The sequence below is a fragment of the Haliaeetus leucocephalus genome, unplaced genomic scaffold, assembly GCF_000737465.1.
Source record: "Haliaeetus leucocephalus isolate CR32 unplaced genomic scaffold, Haliaeetus_leucocephalus-4.0 Scaffold656, whole genome shotgun sequence".
Lineage (NCBI taxonomy): Eukaryota > Metazoa > Chordata > Aves > Accipitriformes > Accipitridae > Haliaeetus > Haliaeetus leucocephalus.
In genome coordinates, this window is record NW_010973092.1 from 19776686 (window position 1) to 19796002 (window position 19317).

General features: G+C 47.1%; 1 protein-coding gene across 2 annotated transcripts in view; it reads right to left on the reverse strand.

Moving 5' to 3' along the window:
- Positions 1-19317, reverse strand: part of SIL1 (SIL1 nucleotide exchange factor) — a 95607-nt gene that overhangs the window by 17213 nt on the left and 59077 nt on the right. The gene's annotated exons all lie outside the window — the stretch shown is intronic.

A 19317-nucleotide genomic window follows, 5' to 3' on the forward strand; every position in this document is an offset into this window, starting at 1 on the left:
GTATTTGCACGGGACTTGCCCAGGCTAATCCAGAAAGGCAAGTCTACAGTCCAAGGCTTTAGATTCGCTCTGAAGCAGGCTGCGTCTATTTTGAAAAGCGTCTAGGGAATTCACAGTCACCAGCAGTGAGCAGAAACAATGGTTTGCCCTGTTGGAGACGGGGCTGTCTCTATGACTCCTGTCTTATGATGGGATGATTTGTCTTTTGGAGGCTCTCTTTGTGTCTTTGGAGGTCTTTTTGTCTCTCTTGGCTGGTTGGAGATGAAGCCTGGACAGTTAGCTCAGGTGGACACTCGTGAAGGAAGACTGCAGCTAGGTGATGTGAATCCCATCTTCAGAGAAAGGGTGAAGGAAACACCTATGAATGCCTGAATCAAGCTGTCAAGGAGTTAAAATGGCCAAGCTAGCTAATAAAATATGGTAATAACGCAATGAATTCATGTGCATATGTAGGAAACAAAGCTGTGGCAGGTACCACAGTTAAACTGGATGCTCAGAAAGGGCTGAAGCAAGGAGAGGAAGCATGTTCAGAAGGGAACATTTTGCATAAAAGATGCAGTGGAATAAGATAATTATGCAAGAAGAAAGGAATTTCAGCAGCGTGTCCTACATCACTGACGGATGGAGAGAACAGATACCTTGACAAAGAAAGCCAACGTACCAATTAAGTTTTAATGACCCTAAAGGCAAAGAGAAAAAGGCCTCATCTGCTACTGTGGAGGAGGGAGCCAACGGACAGACTTAGCCTGGCAATGAAATGGTTAGGAAAAGCCAGAAAGATCTTGAGATGAACACTGTCTCTGTAACAGAGAGCAGTGATACAGGCATCAGAGGTAGGTTCTGCGAGGCAGCAGATAAAGGGCTTAATCACCAGGGCAGAAGAAAGCTCTGAGAGCTGAGTGGTTGTGGAAGATGAGATGCCTGGATTCAGAAACAGCTTGAACATGAAGGGTGAAGGAGGAAGTGGGGTTCAATTTATTCAACGCTCTGGAACTGTGGAAAGACATACGCTACGCAAATGTTAGTTGTGATGATCACTTCCCACTGCTAGACTTTGTTAAGAGAGGATGGGAAGGTGACACAACCAGAAGTTCACACATGTGCTGCGAAGGCGCAGGAGGAGAGAAGACTTCCCAGTAATTGCTGGGATGTAAAACCCCAGTCGATCGTAGCCTAGTAAACAAATCTGGGTCTGCGTTCCCATCTGCCTTATACCGAGGAGAGAGAGAAGCCACTGCCCAGTGTGTCTGCTGAGGGCACAGTGCATGCCACCAGGTGGTCTGCCTGCCCTGGGGGTGTCAGGGTGCTGTGTCTGCCTTTGGAAGCTGTAGATGCTTAAGGACATCACCTCAAAAACCGATGGTCCTAAACCAATGCTTCCTGCCCGGATGGATGCTTGTGAACCCACATGGGAGCACCGTGCGCTGAGCCCATGTAGAGCGTCTCCTTGCCAACGTCCACCAGCTCAGCACACAGCAGTCAGACTGACTTCGGGCCATTTACGCAAAGGAGGTTGCCACGACCTCCAGCTGAGTACACAAACGCTACGAGATGAGAAGCCGCCTGCTCTGTGCTAATGACTAACGACACGAGCGCATCATCCTCCCTTGGCCATCCCCCAGAGTGTGAAACACTGGCCTCCTTCCCAAGCGGAGCTGCTATTACCTCCCGCAGACAATATCCACTACTGATTTGTGACGATGAGCTCAGCGTCCACACACATCCTGCCTTCTTCTGTCCTTACTCACATCCTTCCCCTTCTGCTCCCCCCAGCAGCAAGGACACCAGCTTGCCACCAGTCCAAGGAGGATCAGTACAGCTCTTCATTCTCCCTCACCGTATGGGTTGGCTCTTCACCTTACCCCACAGCTGATGGCATTGAGTGGTACCAGCACAGCAAGGTGAGACGCTCCCCAGGTTGGGCAATGCACAGTCCAGGTCAACAGGTACTGTGGCTGACATGACCTGTCCAAGCAGCTGTCTAGAAATATTACCCCATGGAGACATCAGTCATCACACTGACCTACCTCCTTCCCACTCTTCTTCTGCCTATCATGCAAAAGCAAGAAAAAATTCTCAGTTTGATCTCAGTTGATCAATCTGAAATTCAGCAATGGATGTCATCTATTCTTCTCCCCCAGGAGGGCTCAGTGGACAGTAGGAGTTGGAGACAAACTGATTATCGTGTTGGAAAATAGAACTTGGACAGGCTTTAAGTCCATCTTTCAGAATCATTATGTTTAGTTCAAATTCTCTCTCTTCTGTGTGCATTCTCTGTAAATTCCCCAAATGCAGCACGAACCTTCTAGCATGCTTGCCATGGGATGAATCTGGGCAAGTTCCCGGTCCTCAAATGCTCATCCATGTTTATGTCCTTCACGCTGTGCCGTGACAGCACGTGTCGCATAATGCCTTGGATAATCTGGGTCCACGTATTCATGGCAATGGACCTCTGTGTTTCACAGCACAAACCCGGGGACCTACAGCTGACTGTGGACACATTACTCGTTCTTGAAATGTAGGCCACAAAGCTACTTTAGTTCTGCTTTTGCTTGTAAATCAGGGGCTTACATATGTAATTGGCCTAACCATAAGAGCAAACAACAGCATTGGTAGCACAGTGCCAGCAATTATTCATGCCTATAATAAACGCCTGTAAAATTGAAAGCCAGCCTTTGGAAATCTGGCTCCTTACTGCACATATGAAAAAACAACAACTCATTTGCAGGGCTTGGCCAGTGGAGTTTTTCATTTTGGGGGAGAGAGTGAGGGGGGTAAGGATTTCTTTTTTCATTCTATAAAAATGCTACTCATGCCTACGTTCAGGTCACGGATTATTTTGGCTATGTTTCAGAGGTTTGGAATAAACCCAGTGACAGGCACGGAGGACAAATCTGCCCTGCGTATTCAGAGAGTAGGTCTCTGGGAACAAGCACAGCTGATCCCCATCCCTTGGCATGTGGGAAACAGAGTAAATTGTTTACAATTCCCTGCCTCTGTGCTGAGCCAGCAGTGAGCCTGCAGATGAGCTGTCATCCCTGGAGATGACATACAACCGCTGGCCCTACCACTTCTGGGCAAACAACCATGCGGTGCTATTCTGTGCGAGAGCAGAGGTGCTGACCCGGTGTCTTGGACAGGTCCTATCAGTTAACGATGGCAACCTCGCTGATAAATCACTCCTTTGGGTCAAGCCGCAAACAGCACACTGCTTCTCTTTGCCCTCTTCAACCAACCGTGGCTACATCTCACCGCAACAGGGCAACAACACATCTGCTCTAGGACTCGCAGGACGAAAGGTGTGATGAGATCATTCTTTCTGCTATACACACTTCTCCCATACCACCAGAGCAACCCCTATAAAACTCTTCTAGCACACTGCTGAAAATCAACATGGTCTTCCTTGATGGCGAAGACCCCACTGGCAACAGAAGTCTGCCCACTGGGTAGTCCTCACAAGCCCAGTAGACAACACCCTGCTGAGATACTATCAATTTTAGTCCTTGAATTGCTTTAACAATTAGCAAGGTTGAAAGGTGTTAACACAGTGAGCAAACAGTGTGAAAATGGAGTGACTGTCAGGGAGCAGACCTGCAGCCTGACGTGCTGGAAGGCACCATGCAGGTGTGGGTGACTACCAGCACCCCTTCACACAGCAAATGGGCATGTCACCCATAGCAGTGCCCTGAAAAGCAATGCATCAAGTCTTCTCCTTGGTCCCTGCTGAGTGAAACACACAGTTACCTATCACAAGATCCTGCAGATGCCCTTCCATGCACACCTCCTCATACACCTGTTGGCCAAGAGCTTCATGGTCCGTGGCCCAGCAGCTTTGCTGGTGTCACGTTCCTCCAGCATCACCTCAGCCCTTTGCTTCCTCAACGCTCACCAGGTAGCAGCAGATTTCTCTCATTCCAGCAGCAACTTGGAGCATGACAGTAGCAGGGACCTTTGACATGCTTTGGACCTCCAAGGTTAGAAAGTCTGAGGTACTGACAGACCTCCTTAACCACGAATCAACTGTTTTATATTCTCCTTTGGCATTTCTGGTTGTTTTTCTCCTGCTTTAAGTGGTGGTTGAGCATGAATGGGAAGAGCTCTGTAAGGACAGCTCTCCCTCTCTTTGCTATGTAAAGCTTCCCCCTTCAGAAATTTTCTGTAACTACCAAGTTTTAGTATCTTCTGAAGGAAACTGCATTCATCACAGTTCAGAAGGGACCTTTTGGCCTAATCCCCACTAGAAAAACTGCCAAACTGATCCTCCCATCTCACAATTAACAGTGACAGAGACTTCGCTATACCGGGCAACGCGGTGCTGCTATGACAACAGGAACGGGAGACTCGTCAAGGGTCTCATCGAGAGGGATAACGAGCAATCATGGCTCACAGAGAAAGCAGAAATCAATGAGAGCTGTTGATATCACAACATTTTGCTGGATTGGGCCAGGTATTCAGTGAGCTTTGAAAGGTTGACTTACATTGTTATGGCATGGTCGCCGTGAGTACAACTTCTGAGGACAGGCAGATTCCTGGGGAGTAGAGATGAATATTCATGAAGGAACTCAGTTTGGGAGAGGAAATGAATCAAGTGTGACAAATGCCGCCTATTAGGAAAAAAGGGTGGCGTCTATTTTTAGTGGAGTTAAGCAAACATTAAAGCTCACTCTCTAAGAACTCCAAATAATACCACTCACTGGCTCTGCCTCTCCATCGCCAGATAAGAATTCAGCAGCACGTTGTCACCAGCCAAAACCTGCTCGCCTGAACAGAAGTTTTCCGATTTAGCCCCCGTATGTGTTTTATAAAAATAAAAGTTTTAATCTCTAATCTGCATAGGAAGATGTGACAGTTTCCACCAGGATTTTTTTTTTCCCCCCTCTCCAGAATCATAAGGCTTGAAGGAACCTTTTTAAGACGGAAGAAAATGCTGCATTCAAATCTCCTAAAAGAGCACTCACGCGGAGCTGTAATCACTTCAGATGCACAGAATTATCAGGAGGAGAAAATTCATCTCACTTAGAATCAAGACCCAATTTGAAGCAGAAAGGAAGAGGCTTGGTTTGCTGCCGTGCCAAGCACTCAGACTTTTCACTGAAGTCAAAGAAGCTACAGCTGCTCTGAGCCATTGAAAATCATGCCCAGAATCTCTAGTGAAACTTGTTTGCAGAGATGGCAGCAGGCTGATAAGGATGTTGACTATTCCAAATAGGCCCACGTTATTTTATATTTTTAGAGATACTTAGCCTGCCTATTATTATTATTATTATTAAGCAGAGGTGGAGTATTTACTGCCTTCTTCTCAGAAATCTGTAAAAATGCTGCCTTTCAGCAGGCTCCACTTTTCTTCTGGTGAACATTAAAGAGTTTCCTTCTTTTACTTTTCAGGCTTATAAAACGTCCAATTAAATAAGACAACAGAGAGAGAATATTGCCTAATAAAAATAACATGATCCCCACAAAGCTATTTGAAAGACCTTGATCCCATAACCTAAGGTGCTCTCAAGCCAAGATCAAGACCAGAGCATTTGGAGGGGTCTTTCCAGGGTTGTCCTATCAGTGAGCACTCAGAAGACCCCTGAGCAAGGGGAGAGCACGAGCCAGGGATGAAGGACCCTTGCAGCAAACTCTCTTCAGGCTCAGTCCAGGCGCTGCTGGCTCAGCTGGTTCCTGCGCTCTCCCCTGCCACGCACCAAGGGCCAACTCTTCAAGTCAAATGCCCCATTTCTTACCAACTCCTCAACCTGCAACACCACGCAGCTTCTGTCACCTCTCCCGTAGAGCTTCAAACATGGTCTTAAAGATGGCTTACAAAGAAGCAGCTCTGAAATTAGACATGACAAGTATTTATCATCAATACCTGTCTCTGGCACCAATCAGGCTGAGTGAAGATCAACGGCAGAAAGACAGAGTCTTTCCCAGAGCAGCCAAACCCTGGGAAATAATCTGTGACTTTGGGATCAGAGGTAGTGTCTCCCCCTGAGGTTCCCACCCTGGCCCTTCCCTCCTGATCAAGTGCCCCCATGGTTCCCCCTCGGCTTTCAGGTTATGAGCTCCCCTTTCATCTACAGAGGAAGACACCCACCATTAATGAAGCATGACTCGTTACTGGGTGCACTGGGGTAACCTGCATCCCCAGCACAGCACACATGCCTGGGTCCCCACCAGGACAACAGCCAGCATGCGGAGCTCACCGTACATCACCTCCCTGGTGCTTTACAGTGTCATTTGTTAGTAAAGCTGGGCCCATTGTCCTTTAGCGAGCACATCTCCGTCCCTCATTGCACCGGCCCTCAGCAACTGTTGCCATGGTTATTCCATTTGAGAGCTTTTCATCAAGATGATGCTGCAACTGCTGAATTGTCTCTTGCAAGAGTTATTTAGGAATAACTAGTTAGTAAGTAGGAATAACGGGTTCAGACTGCCCACAGAAGCCAGCGATCCCAATTATTTTTACTTTGATCCTGCCTTCTTTCTGGTCTCTGCCAGGTTCAGGTTTAAAGTGGGAGTTAGAGATAAGCAAAAGAGAAGGAACGCTTCCTGAAGGGAAACGCACTTGGCTCTGCCAGGAGATTAAAGGTCTCTCTTCATACAAAGCCTCTGCTCTTCAATCAATCGTAAATAGGCCATAACAAGGCACAGCAATCAACCAGGAAACATATATCCTTACCTGTCGGGTTCAGGGGGAGAAAGGAGACGTATTTTCCAGTTCCATCGTGTTAATTGTTAATCAAGATGTTATGGGCACAGCCCAAAATCCGTTCACCAGTCAAGGGGAGTAACTGATGTCCCAGCGCTTTCCTCCTGCAAGGCACGGGGCTGTGCCTGCCCCAGCCGCGAGAGCGGCTCTCCCGGCAGGCTCCAGCCCACAGCTCTGCTGGGGCTGCCAGCAGTTCATGTCGAGAGGCGGCCGCATTTCAGACCCACTTTGAGCATCACAAAGCGAATGAATAAAGCCTGCTCCGGAAAGCCAAGGCCGTTTTGTTTAGCTCTCATTTCAAGTTCTGAAGAGTGACTGGGTAATGATGGAGCTGGTTTCCCCCTGCAGATCAGGTCCCACAGCGCAGTCCGTTAGGTTTTTAACAACATAAATGCCTTTTCCTGCTCTGTGTTATCCCTGGCACAGGTTTTGGGTAGGGAGGTGCATACCGCAGGACCTGAAGAACAGTTCAGCTAAAGAAGAGGCACGTGGAGCCTGCTGCAGCCTGTGCATCCACCGGCACCAGTCCTTCCCAAATCCCAGCCCGTTACGGCAGAGGAGGCTGCCCAAGGCACCGGAACCTTCCCCACAGAGGGATCCAAAAGAGGAAAGAAGACCTCAGCTTCATTCACAGGAATGAACCCAAGGGCAAGAAAAACGTATTAGATGTAAGCAAAGCAACTCTCACACCTGGAGCCCAGCAAACATGCCGTGCTGTGCCATGGAAACACTCAGCAGAGCCGCAGCACTAGGTTTTAAAAGGGTGTTTGCCCACTAGCAACTGGTAGGGACACCTGAGTCCCTACCAGGAGACTCAGGCACCGAAACTGGAGCCACCAGCCTGGTGCAAGCTCTGCTCCCCCAGGGCTGAGTTCACCTCCTTGTACTGACAAGGCAATACGTGGCCAGCAGAGAGCTGCAGCCCTCCACAGCGCTCCAACGAGCACGCCACCGCACTGCTTGGCGACCACCCACGAGAAATTAGCTCTTTCTTGTAAATAGACTCTACTTTCCTAACAGCCACACGCCGAAGACAAAGAACTGAATTTGGATGATGTGATGCCCAGAGAGATCACGATTCAGCCTTTCCCGAGTTACCAAAAGAGACTGAAGATGACTTCACTTATTCTAGCTGAAGTAGCTGGATTTGAAGAAATTAAATTTGTCAGTTCATTAGTGTGTAACATAAGAATGAAAAATGCATTTCTAATTCCTGATCCGCTAATCCACAATCCGCTGATCTGCAATCCCCAGAGTCCCCAGGGAAAGAAAAGAAAATCCACAGCAGCCTTACAGTATTTCTCCCAAGATTTCCTGGGCAGGTCCTGCAGAAAGAGCTCACACTATGGAGCCTTCCTCCCTTTACAAAACACACCTCAGCAAATTTGCTGCCATGCTAGGGGGTATCAGAAATAACAAAAATCAAATTACACTTGTCAGAATAAGCGAACAAGAGATGTTTTGTGAGGTGCTGGGCACGATGCTTCACGTGTTTGCTCAGCTCCCCATTGATCTGCAGTATCAGCTCATTTGTAGCAGCCCTCTCACTCATTAGGACAATTAGCAAGATCCAAGTCATGTTCTTAACTCAGAAGTGCTGCTACTGCACTGCAGGAAGGGGTGCTGGTGCTTGTGAAAAGACTGTCCTGGCTGGACCTAGGAGATACGTCCCTCTGTACCTTCTTACCAGCTGATGGGCACCTGTGGACGCTGCTCCTCATCCATTTTGCCCCAGGAAGATGGGTTCAACATACCCCTGCTCTCAGGGTATGGCAAGGGTGCAGGGAGTGCAGACCTGCCAAGCACATTCACAGTCATGGGCCTCTGGGCCACTTTGCATACCTTAAACCATGATGTCCATAGGCAACATCAACTTTCTACACCAAATCCTTCTTAAAATTATTTTAGACCCCTCTGCCTCATTCAGCTAGCTAAGGTGGAGGCATCCACAATCCTCTCTTTGGCAAGCATGCCCCATGTCAGCATAATCCCGTGCACAGAAGGAAGATCAGCTGTGAGCACTGAGCCAGTGGGGTGGGAAACTGGGCCACTTCCTGGGGATACCACCATTGCACTTAACCCTTTGTACCCTGTCCAAACACACATGCTGACATAACTCCGTAACTGACCTGTATTTGCCTTTGCAAAGCAACTTTGCCTTCACTTGTTGCTTCTCCCCAACTCGACAGGTGCTCAGAACTTGCAGACCATGCAAGTGCGGTCATGGTCTGAGATGTAAAGCCAGTTTGCATGGGAAGGACTTGCTCCCAAAGCATGATGGAGAGATGTCCTTTCTGCAACATCTTTTCTTTCTCCTTTCTAGCACATACGTTAGAAATGCCATGAAGGTCTGTGGCTACAGACTCCAGAAACATCCAGTAATCACAGAATCACAGAATGGTTTGGGTTGGAAAAGACCTTAAAGATCATCTAGTTCCAAGCCCCCTGCCACAGGCAGGGACACCTTCCACTAGACCAGGTTGCTCAAAGCCCCATCCAACCTGGCCTTGAACACTGCCAGGGATGGGGCATCCACAACCTCTCTGGGCAAGATGTTCCAGTGCCTCGCCACCCTCACAGTAAACAACTTCTTCCTTACATCTAACCTAAATCTACCTGCTTTCAGTTTAAAGCCATTACCTCCTGTTCTGTCACTACATGCCCTTGTACAAAGTCCCTCCCCAGCTTTCTTGTAGGCCCCCCCCTTTAGGTTCTGAAGGCTGCTATAAGGTCTCCCCAGAGCCTTCTCTTCTCCAGGCTGAACAACCTCAACTCTCAGCCTGTCTTCATAGGAGAGGTGCTCCAGCCCTCTGATCATCTTCATGGCCCTCCTCTGGACTTGCTCCAACAGGTCCATGTCCTTCTTATGCTGGAGCCCCCAGAGCTGAACGCAGTACTGCAGGTGGGGTCTCATGAGAGTGGAGTAGAGGGGCAGAATCACCTCCCTCGACCTGCTGGTTATGCTTCTTTTGATGCAGCCCGGGATACAGTTGGCTTTCTGGGCTGCAAATGCACATTGCCGGGTCATGTTGAGCTTCTCATCAACCAACATCCCCAAGTCCTTCTCCTCAGGGCTGCTCTCAATGACAAAGCCAGTGCAGATAACACCACCTAGTATTTCTCCACTACTCCTGTTCGAGGGGCAGGTCTGCCCCTCACATCTCACAGGCAAGGATGTGAAACCACAGCCCCCAAGGGAATTGCTCAGGTCACACGTGGAACAGGAGCCTGAACTCACTACCCACACCCACCACTTCCACACCTCCACATGCCCATTCCCAAGTTTTTTGGAGCATGCCTCAAAACATTCCCCTCCTCCCAGCTCTGCTTTCCATCGTGGCAGTCACAAGAGCCATCGTGCACAGCTGCGGGAAGCTCGAGGCCAGAAATAGCAGCTCATTACTAAAGCACGTCATCACATGCCAAGGACCCCGATACACCCTTCGATCATCTCCCTGTCACCCCGACCTACACACCCCTTTCACTGCTCCACCAGCCGGTCCTCCCCGTGCCCTCCTCCAGCAACAGGTCCCACCTGGAAGGGAACAACCCAGGGCTGACTGTACCAAGTGACACCTGTATTTCTCCTGCTGAGCTCCTCAGCCTGCGCTTATGGAGGTTCACGCCAGCTGAATTGATCTCCAGATGCTGACAGGGTAGGACCAAGTCCTGACTCCATTCCACTCTTGAAGGTTTCAATTAATCATACAGCCAATTCCATTTTGGGCTCCATCTGTCTTTATTCCTTCAGGGACTAATAATGCCTCACCGTGTGTTTTCACACACTAGCTGAACTGAAATTAAGACAGATTTCAATATGAAGTGCCTGAGAAGAAAATGCATTTTTTTAAAAAGAAAATTTCAGTCGTTACCATTCTCAGCTTAGAAAAAGATCTTGTTAAGTAAAAGCAGCAGGGTATTAATTTGGAAAACAACTCAGGTGAATTCTTGCTCATTGCAAGACATGCAAACACACTAAAATCATATTTATGGGCTTTTATGGCAGAATATGTATGGAAATGTAACACAATCTGCCTCTAAAGGGAGGTGAGGAACATGCAGAGGGAGATTGGAAACGCTCATGTGTGCAGCTGCCAACCAAAGGGGTTCTGGCAGTAGACACCTTGCTGCACCAGGCACGGACCAGGATCCAGAACCCCCTTTCAACCCTCTCCATTGCACTAATATATAAAAAAACCAAGAACCCTTGCGGTTCATCACGTATGGCAGGTTTTAGCTGCTTAAGGCTTAGGGAAACCTCATTTGCATGTTACCATACCGTTACCACCCTGGGCTTTTTGTTCCTACCTCTGCAAAATCCAGCCACAGGGGCTTTTCAACCAGCCAGGCCTGCACGTCCACTTTAATAAGGCAATTCCCGTGTTGATCTGGTGGTTTATACAAAGCAACAGCCCTAATTATTGATCTCGGCAGATGGACCTGAGGATTAATGCCCTGTCCCTTGAAACAGCCACCGGAAAGCTGTGCCCATCGTCTCCTGGCTGTCAGTCCAGCAGCACCAACGCATTCACTCACTCCTCACCCACGCAAAGACATGGTCCCACTTGGGTGACAGCCAGGACTGTCGCAGGCAGGGAGGCTCAAAGCATAGGCCAGCTCCAGGATGATTAACAGAAGGGAACAGGTACGGCTGGGCGACAAGAGAGAATAACTGAGAGTCATGAATGTGGAGAGAAGCATGACAGGACTTTTACCATGACCCATATATCGCTTGGGCTCCAGCTAACACCATCTGACTGCAGGAAGAGTCCTTCTTCTTTTCCATCCCCTGTTTTCAGGGCATTCAGAAAAAAAAAGGAGAGACTGTCTGGAAAGGATGGTTACAAGAAATTATACGATGAACTGCACGTTAAATTCATAAGAGACAAAAACAGAGAGAATCTGTGAGAACTGAAGTGCGCTGGAGGGACAGCTAGACGCTTCTGATGGAAGCAAAGACGCAATCCTTTGATGGTTGCCTTCTGGAACTGGCTACAGTACCTTGGAAACTCATTAAATGCAGCAGAAAGGACAAGTGACACGCATCTCTTGATGCTCTGAGCAGCAAATTAGTTTTCAAATCTATTCAGAGCTCATGCAGTGGCGTCAAGGGGCTAAGACTCAGTGGGAAGTAGCTGCGATAGTGTTTCTCCAACTTGTGTGATGACTCCAAGCCACCCCGCAGGGAGGGGGCTGCCCACTGGTCCAGCTCCCTGGAGACGTCTTGTGGCCACAGACAGCTGCCCTGACCAGCAGGGCTCAGAGGTCTGCATGGCTTCTCCGACAGCCAAGCCAGTGAGTCATCCCTTTCCAAAACATGCCAGGCAGCTCTGAGGGCCTCTGATGGACCTCTCCTTTTAAGCAGAAATAGGATCATCTAAAATAAAGAGATCAAAATCCAGCTCACAAGAAGACACAGAATGTCAGCACCTGAGGGAAGGGCAAGTAGTCAACAGTGATGATGAGTTTCTTCAGAAAGAGCTAATTTCCAGTAAGCTGTTGTTTTCCCTCTCTGCAGAACATCACCCATTTCAAACACTTGGAGAGCCTTAAAGGGGCTGAGGTTGGCAGCAGTCTGGTGGAAGACCTGAGGAACTGTCTTTGTGGATGAATAATCAACTGTTTCAATGAACCTTAAAGCACATGAATAGACAGATGAGAAAAAACTTAGCAAAACACTGCATCGGGAAAACAGGTAGGCTGGAAGATGCCAACCTGGGAACAAGGTCCCTTGCTGGGACTTGATCCCTCTCCAATCAGGACAGGCAAAGGCCAGTCTTAGATGCCATGAAAGCCTGCGGGTGCTGGCTCATGTTATTTTGCCTCCTATGCGAGCTCTGGGCCCAGGAGCTCTGCCTGCCTCTCCTCAGCACAAGGGGAAGAGAGGTGGAGCAACAGAGGGCCGATAAGTAAATATGGCTAAATTCAGAAAACCCACGAGAGCTAAGGGCAGCCCCCAAGACTCCTCCAAAAGCCCAATTCTGCCACTACCATTCAGACTGCAAACCTGGCTGGATCTGCCTTTGCATGCTCACTGCGTACAGCCTGCCAGCAATTAAATACAACAAAAGCTGCAATCAGGAAAGGGGTAGGAGGGCGCACACAGCAGGACCTACAAAGGAAGAGATGGGATCTGTATCCTTCTATACAAGCTCAGACAATACCCGTAATGGTAATCGCTGGGTCAGTTCTGTCCACCCCAAACCCTGCTGGGAGCAGGTACGTAATTGAGGCTGGATCCTGCATTTCCTGCTCTCATTGTTCGTCTTCCTCCCATTCTTCACTTCTTTGTTCTATTCAATGCACTTTTTCAACCTCCCTTCTGAAACACATTAACAACGGGCTGCTACAGCCTCCTGTACACCGTGATTAAAGAGTAGACACAGATGCCTCTTCTTTGTGGAGCGTTTTGCACCTATTACTTGGAGGGAATGCGAAGAACACGCAACATGGGAAAGTCACAGCAGGTCAGGAAAATAATGTAGGTGGTTAGGCAGGCAAATCTTTGAAGCTTGTGAAGCCATTAGCTGAGTGCACAGGCTACACTAAAAAGGATAAACAGAGAACGTGGATGATGAATAAATAGTGGCTGAAGAGACAGAAGAATACACATTGCGTCCAGTGACAAAACCAGGTCTACACTGAGAAACAGCAAGTTTGGGCTGGGTTTTTTTGCAGGAAGTGATTAGATAACCAGTCCGAATGCATATTTTAAATGGAAACCACCACAAAACCTCAAATGTTTTAATGGAGAGTATTTACTAAATGAGAAGAGGCAGAAACAACATGTTTTATGTAATGCATGACCTGGCTGCAGGTTGTGTCACCAATCTCCCTGCTAAAGAGAAGGTGCTGCTGAGCACCCCCCGGAGCGGCTTCCCAGTGCTCCTGATCCCTGCCACGTCCCCTGGCAGCACCAGCTCTTCTGCAGGGCTGTGTTTTCAGGGCAGGCCACCTCATGCAGGTCTTAGAACAGCGAGCAGCAGGGGACTGGCGAGACCCTGCACAGCTCTGGGAGCGCTCATCTCCATGTGAAGGACATGCGAGGGAGAGACCACCTGCATCGGCAAGACTGAGCCCTGTGATAACTGATAAAATGCAACAGTATCTGGTGCTGGGGGGAAGCCATGCAGGTTTGCTCGCTGCTGAAGTACGATGTGAGGCCAAACACTCCAATTTCAGCAATCTGCATCCTCACTGCTTAACCTCTTTGTCCTCCTCTCTCACACCACCAGCCCAACCCAGACTCCCTGGATGGGGTAACTCACTCCAGAATTCCCACATTTGACAGAAGTGACAACGTCCTCAGCCTAAAACCAGTCCCACAGGGTGAGGCTAAGATGTCCATCCCACCTTGTCAACTATCCAGCAGTTGCAGGCACCTAAGGAAAACATACCTGACACGGGATGAGCACCCGACCCTGAGCTGCAGCACCCTGCCAGCTTCCAGATGCCAGAATCTCCCCAGCATTTGAATTACCAAAGCAGTTATGAAAACAAAAACAGAAGCAAACCTTGGATTCTAGATTTTTCTTGCGGGGTCTGCTCTCCCTGACTTCCTGAAAGCACAGGGATGGCAGTTTACTATTTAATTGTTCATTACACTTTCTTGTTAGATTTCAGATGCTGAAAAATGTTTAGGGATTTATTCTTCTGTGTAATTAACCATAACGATGAAACACAGTTTTATACCGCACTGCAGTTTTTGTTAAGGTTATTCATAATGGGGAAAGGCTAAATAGGTTGAGTTCATTATTGTTACAGAAAAAAAATGAGGTGACCCAATCAAATTAATTTGAAATTAAGTGCAGTGAGGCTGATAACTCCACACAAGTCAGGAGTTCAAATAAAAATAGAAGAGACAATCTACAAAGCAAGAAATTACAAGCGGGCAGGGAGTCAAGCTGGAATTACTGCAACTGGGAGGTGGCAAACAGGGCCACTGAAAAAAAATGGTGAAAATGGATGAAAAGATGGGCAAAGATTGTAAGATGTAAAAGGAGAAGCTGGAGGAGGAAGGGATGAACATGAAGATGGATTTGAAATAAATGGGTAGGGACAGTGCTTGTTAAGCTAACTAGATTTATTTCTCTGCCCAGAAATTCTTATGTCCTTACAAGACAGCATTGAAGCAAGGTCTTTAATTTTACTTTTCCTGGGTTTATTACTTGGGCCTTAATGTTATTTAACAGCAGTGAGCATCAACCAGTTTCATTGCAAAGCTGGACTTAATTCAAAATCGTTAAATCTGGTGGAAGCATTTTCCTCTTGACAAAGACATCCTGAAGAAGCTGGTGCTTCTCTGACAAAACATGGAAGTCGTGCACCCTAGGAGAATGGACACCACTGAAATACTGATGGATAGAGCAGGGACGGGGAGACAGCATTCCTCCATCCCTCCTCCTGATGAGAAGAAGAGGAGAAAGCAGAACCGAAAACAGCCAAACATCATGACGCTGAGCACTATTCGGACTCCCCAGCACAGCACTGTGCAGGGAGGCAAGGGAGCCCATCGCTCTGGGATTTTCTTTTAGGCTTATCTTGAAAAGCAGATACATGTTTTACTGCGCTCTGCTTTGCCAAAATGGTGCAAGCTCTAAACAAGCCTCAGAGCTGGGTAACATGAATAATGGTGATTGGGATGTTCATGATGCACACTGTCATAGTTTAAGGGGTTTAATCTCATGGGAAGTGGTTAAGACAAGCAATACCCTGGTGCAAGCCATTTCTAGGAAACTCTTGAGTGCTGCTACAAGATGATGCTTGAGTTATTACCTGTGATGAGTTTACTCCCAAGTCTTTACCAAGACCTGTAACATTTGTTTTATCACTCAGGGCCAAAAGAGGGAACAGCGAGATCCCAGTAGTGCTGGGCTTGTTGGAAGAGGCTGTTCTGAGGACTGCCCTGTGTCCTGCTAGGACACGTGGCAAATGCAAGCTTGGACCATCAGTTTGAAATCCTGTCCCCGGCTACCCAGTTTGAACAGCACATGGGTTTTTAAAGGACTGGCCAAAACACCACAAACGTCTCAATGCAGCTGCACAAGCGACTTTCCTTCTGGCTCCCCAATTTGGCCATGCCAAAATCTCACCTTTTGTGCTTTCTGCCCTCTCCCCATGAAATACAAACTGCTTCCCTTTGTCTTGAAGGTCCCACGGCTTAGTTTCTCTCCATCCTCACCTCTAATTCACCCCTAAGCATACAGGGAGCATTTGGGATAAAGCTTCAAGAATACGTTCAACATAAATTATTATTCCCCTTCTAAACGGATTACAAAAGTCCTTTTATTACAAAATATTAAAATGTTCTAATTATTGGTGTGGAAAAACGTTTCCTGGAGGTAAAGTTTTTAAAAATTGAGGTTTTAATCACAAGCATAATCCTTTCTGGCTAACGTTTCCAGTCTTGTGAAACATCTAGATACAAATTGCACAGAGGCCTGGCTGCGCTACGAACAAAGGAAGATGCTGCCTGTAAATAGCTCAGAGGACATCAGAAGACACTTCTCTCATCAGCAATCTTTTTTAGCTTAATATAGCTCCTCTTTGCATAAAACATTGACATTTTTGCAATGTTTGGACCCAATGGTGCGAATGCTGATTGTCATCTGAAGATACTGGAGTGTACCTTCAAAAATATGCAAGAACATTTTACAGACAGTAGTTTTACTTGCCTCCAAAATGCTGTATCTTAATATTTCATACTTATATATATTTAAATGTTAGTACCACTGGATAAACCCTAACATGCTTTTATGCTAATGCAATCACTGAAAATCCAGATAATGTTGTGTATTGGCATATACTGTTAGTGAATTATGGATACCTAAATGTACAATCCCACATGCCTAGCAATTATTTTTGTTAGTGAATTTAACTTTTATTTGCAATCAGAGCACTTGAGAATTGTTCAAATGAAGTTTACTTTTGCAAACTGCTGAATAGAAAACATTTTGTTAAAGGTTTAAAAACAGTAAGACTGTGATGAGATTTTAGAGTTGCAATAAGGGCACTGCTCAGAAAACTCTACCAGATGGAATGATGTTTGATTTGGTCACAGACTCGGTGATTAAAACCCAAATGCCTAAAATGAAGGACACATAAGAGAAACAAGAGTTGAAATCTTGATTTCTTCCATAACATGTCATCCTCTTCTATGGTAGAGGCTCACAGATAGGGGCAGATGGATGCCGGGAGGACAGCATCCATGCAGGCAGCACCCTGGCAGCTAGACCCTGGGACCCTTTGCCTTGAGGACCAAACTCTGCTGTGCTAAGGCTGCTTCTCAAGTCCAGTTTAACTCAAATAAACAGGAGCAGTACCAGAAGGGAGAAATCCTGAGCTGCCCCTGCTGTGCCTTCTCCTCCTCCTCTTTCTCCTCCTACTGCCTTTGCTGATCCAATGTCTTGGCCAGCCACCTGGCCCATTGGCTCAAGATGTAGATCCACTTGAAAACTCTTTTATCCCAAACCAGATTTCAGCACAGCCAGACCTCTGAGACGGGTTCCAGCTGGACTGTGTGCAGGCAAGACCTGGGTGATGCAGCTGGTTGCTCTATCCCTTACCTGCTTCACTACCTGATTGGTGTTAAGAACAACAAAAATCTGGAGGAGACCTGGGTAATTTTAAGAGTTGAAGAAGTTCTGGATGTGACCCAAGCACGTCTGAGACTGCTCTGTGTCCAGTGGTTTTCTCCTGCATAAAACAACTTGCCTACAGACAACACCAAACTCCCTCTTCCAGATTCAGCTGTGTCAGGAGTTAATGACCTCCCGGGCTGGGCCAAGGAACTGCTATGATCATGCCCCGATTTTCCTCTGGGAAGGTTTGCCTGGCTTGAAACCGCTGGTCTAAGCCAACCTGGCTGAAGAGACCTGGGAGGTGGCCACAGACCCATTTGGTGAGCAGCGGACCATCGCCTCTTGCCCAGGCACGGCTCAGCATCCAGCGTACAATCCAATACCAGCCCCAGGCACACAAGTACACATCAGATTGTGCCCCTACAGCACAGTGAGCTGTGGCACCTCTGGGCATTTACTGGAAAGTCCTACCACCTAACTGAGGCCCCTAGAAACAACATGAGTGAAGGAAATAAAAAACAACCCCTCAGAAAAACACAGACATCAGAAAATGCTTAGTGTGAAGTACTTGAAATGCCTGCAGCAGTTTAAATGGAGCACGGAGTAAGCTGAGAAAATGTACGAACAAACAAATTAAGCAGATAGCACAAAGCAGACGAGTTGGCATGTAGATGTCTATTGAGAAAGCTTAAGCATAGCAAGGAAAAAAAAAGCAAACCCAACATCCAGGCATAATACTCCTCGCATTTTGGAACTGAGCTCTCAGACAATACATCATCCAAACCACTCAAAATTACCATCTGTCAGAACGTTGTTTAAACAAAAAAAGGTCTAAAAGTTTCCAAAGCAGTGTTTTAATATTGTCATATTAGAAAAGAGATTGTTTCTGTCCAAAGAAAGGCATTTGCAATTAATTGAGGAATAGTAAATAAAACCACTAGTTTCGTGGCCATTGCTACACACTCATGAGACAATTAATTTCTTGAGTCTTGATCATGTCACATTAGCTAAATCAGGAAAGAGGCAATTTAATAGCCCTGGTCATTTTGCAGGTTACCTGCAAATGTTCCCAAAGCCTCTACATGATTTTCTCTTTATGAAACGTATCATTAAGAGTCTACATGCTATTAAAGAACCTGAGGAAACAATTGCAATATTGCTTCAAACATTAAGATACACCAGAATATGAAGAGTGGGTCTGTGTTTCTGATGTGAAAGAGCACATCTTCTTGTGATCAATAAGTCAAACTCTGTTTCAAAATATAAGCTGGACCCTTTCCTGGTGTAAATCTGGGTACGTGCTGCTGTCCACAAGGCCATATTACTTCACATGTACTGAGGACCAGTTGCATCGCACACAAGATTGCAAAAGAAATGCAGATTTGTAGACAATATATTAGACTAAGTGATAAATAATTTATAATGGTGGAGAAGATGACTGTATTTTTAGGCATAGAAATATGCAGATATAACAGTCCTGACTTTCAGTCTTCACCCTGCACTTCTGACCTTGAAGTTTGGGTCCATCCAATGCATTTCTAAAGTCTCTGCACATGTGAACATGCAACACACACACCCTAAAGCCCCAAAACCCGTAAACCAAAAAGGGCACTGATAAAACACATTGAGCCCACGCGGTACCACCTGTAGCACTACATGCTATGCCCTAGCATGAGGCCAACTGGGCTCCTTTGGGCAACAGCCACCTTCCAATGAATCACAAACATCCTTCAGACCAGTCTCTTCTTGATTCCGTCTGCTGACCCCATTCCTAACCCCATGTCTAAGTGACAGCCCTTTGATTATGCCTGTGGGTCAGAGGCACATGCCCATGGGGCTAAAAACCCCCTCCAAAGACCACACTTGTATTTCTGAAATCAGCATCTCGTTATCCTAAAGCAGCCTGGGAGCAAGGAGAAGGAGGAAGAAAGGTTCTCCCTGGGGTGCTCTCAATCGCACCATCCTTGAGATCTCCCCCCTGAGAGGGCTGCCAAGGGGAGAGGAGGGGAGGCAGAATTATTCCCCTTGGACTTTGTAAAA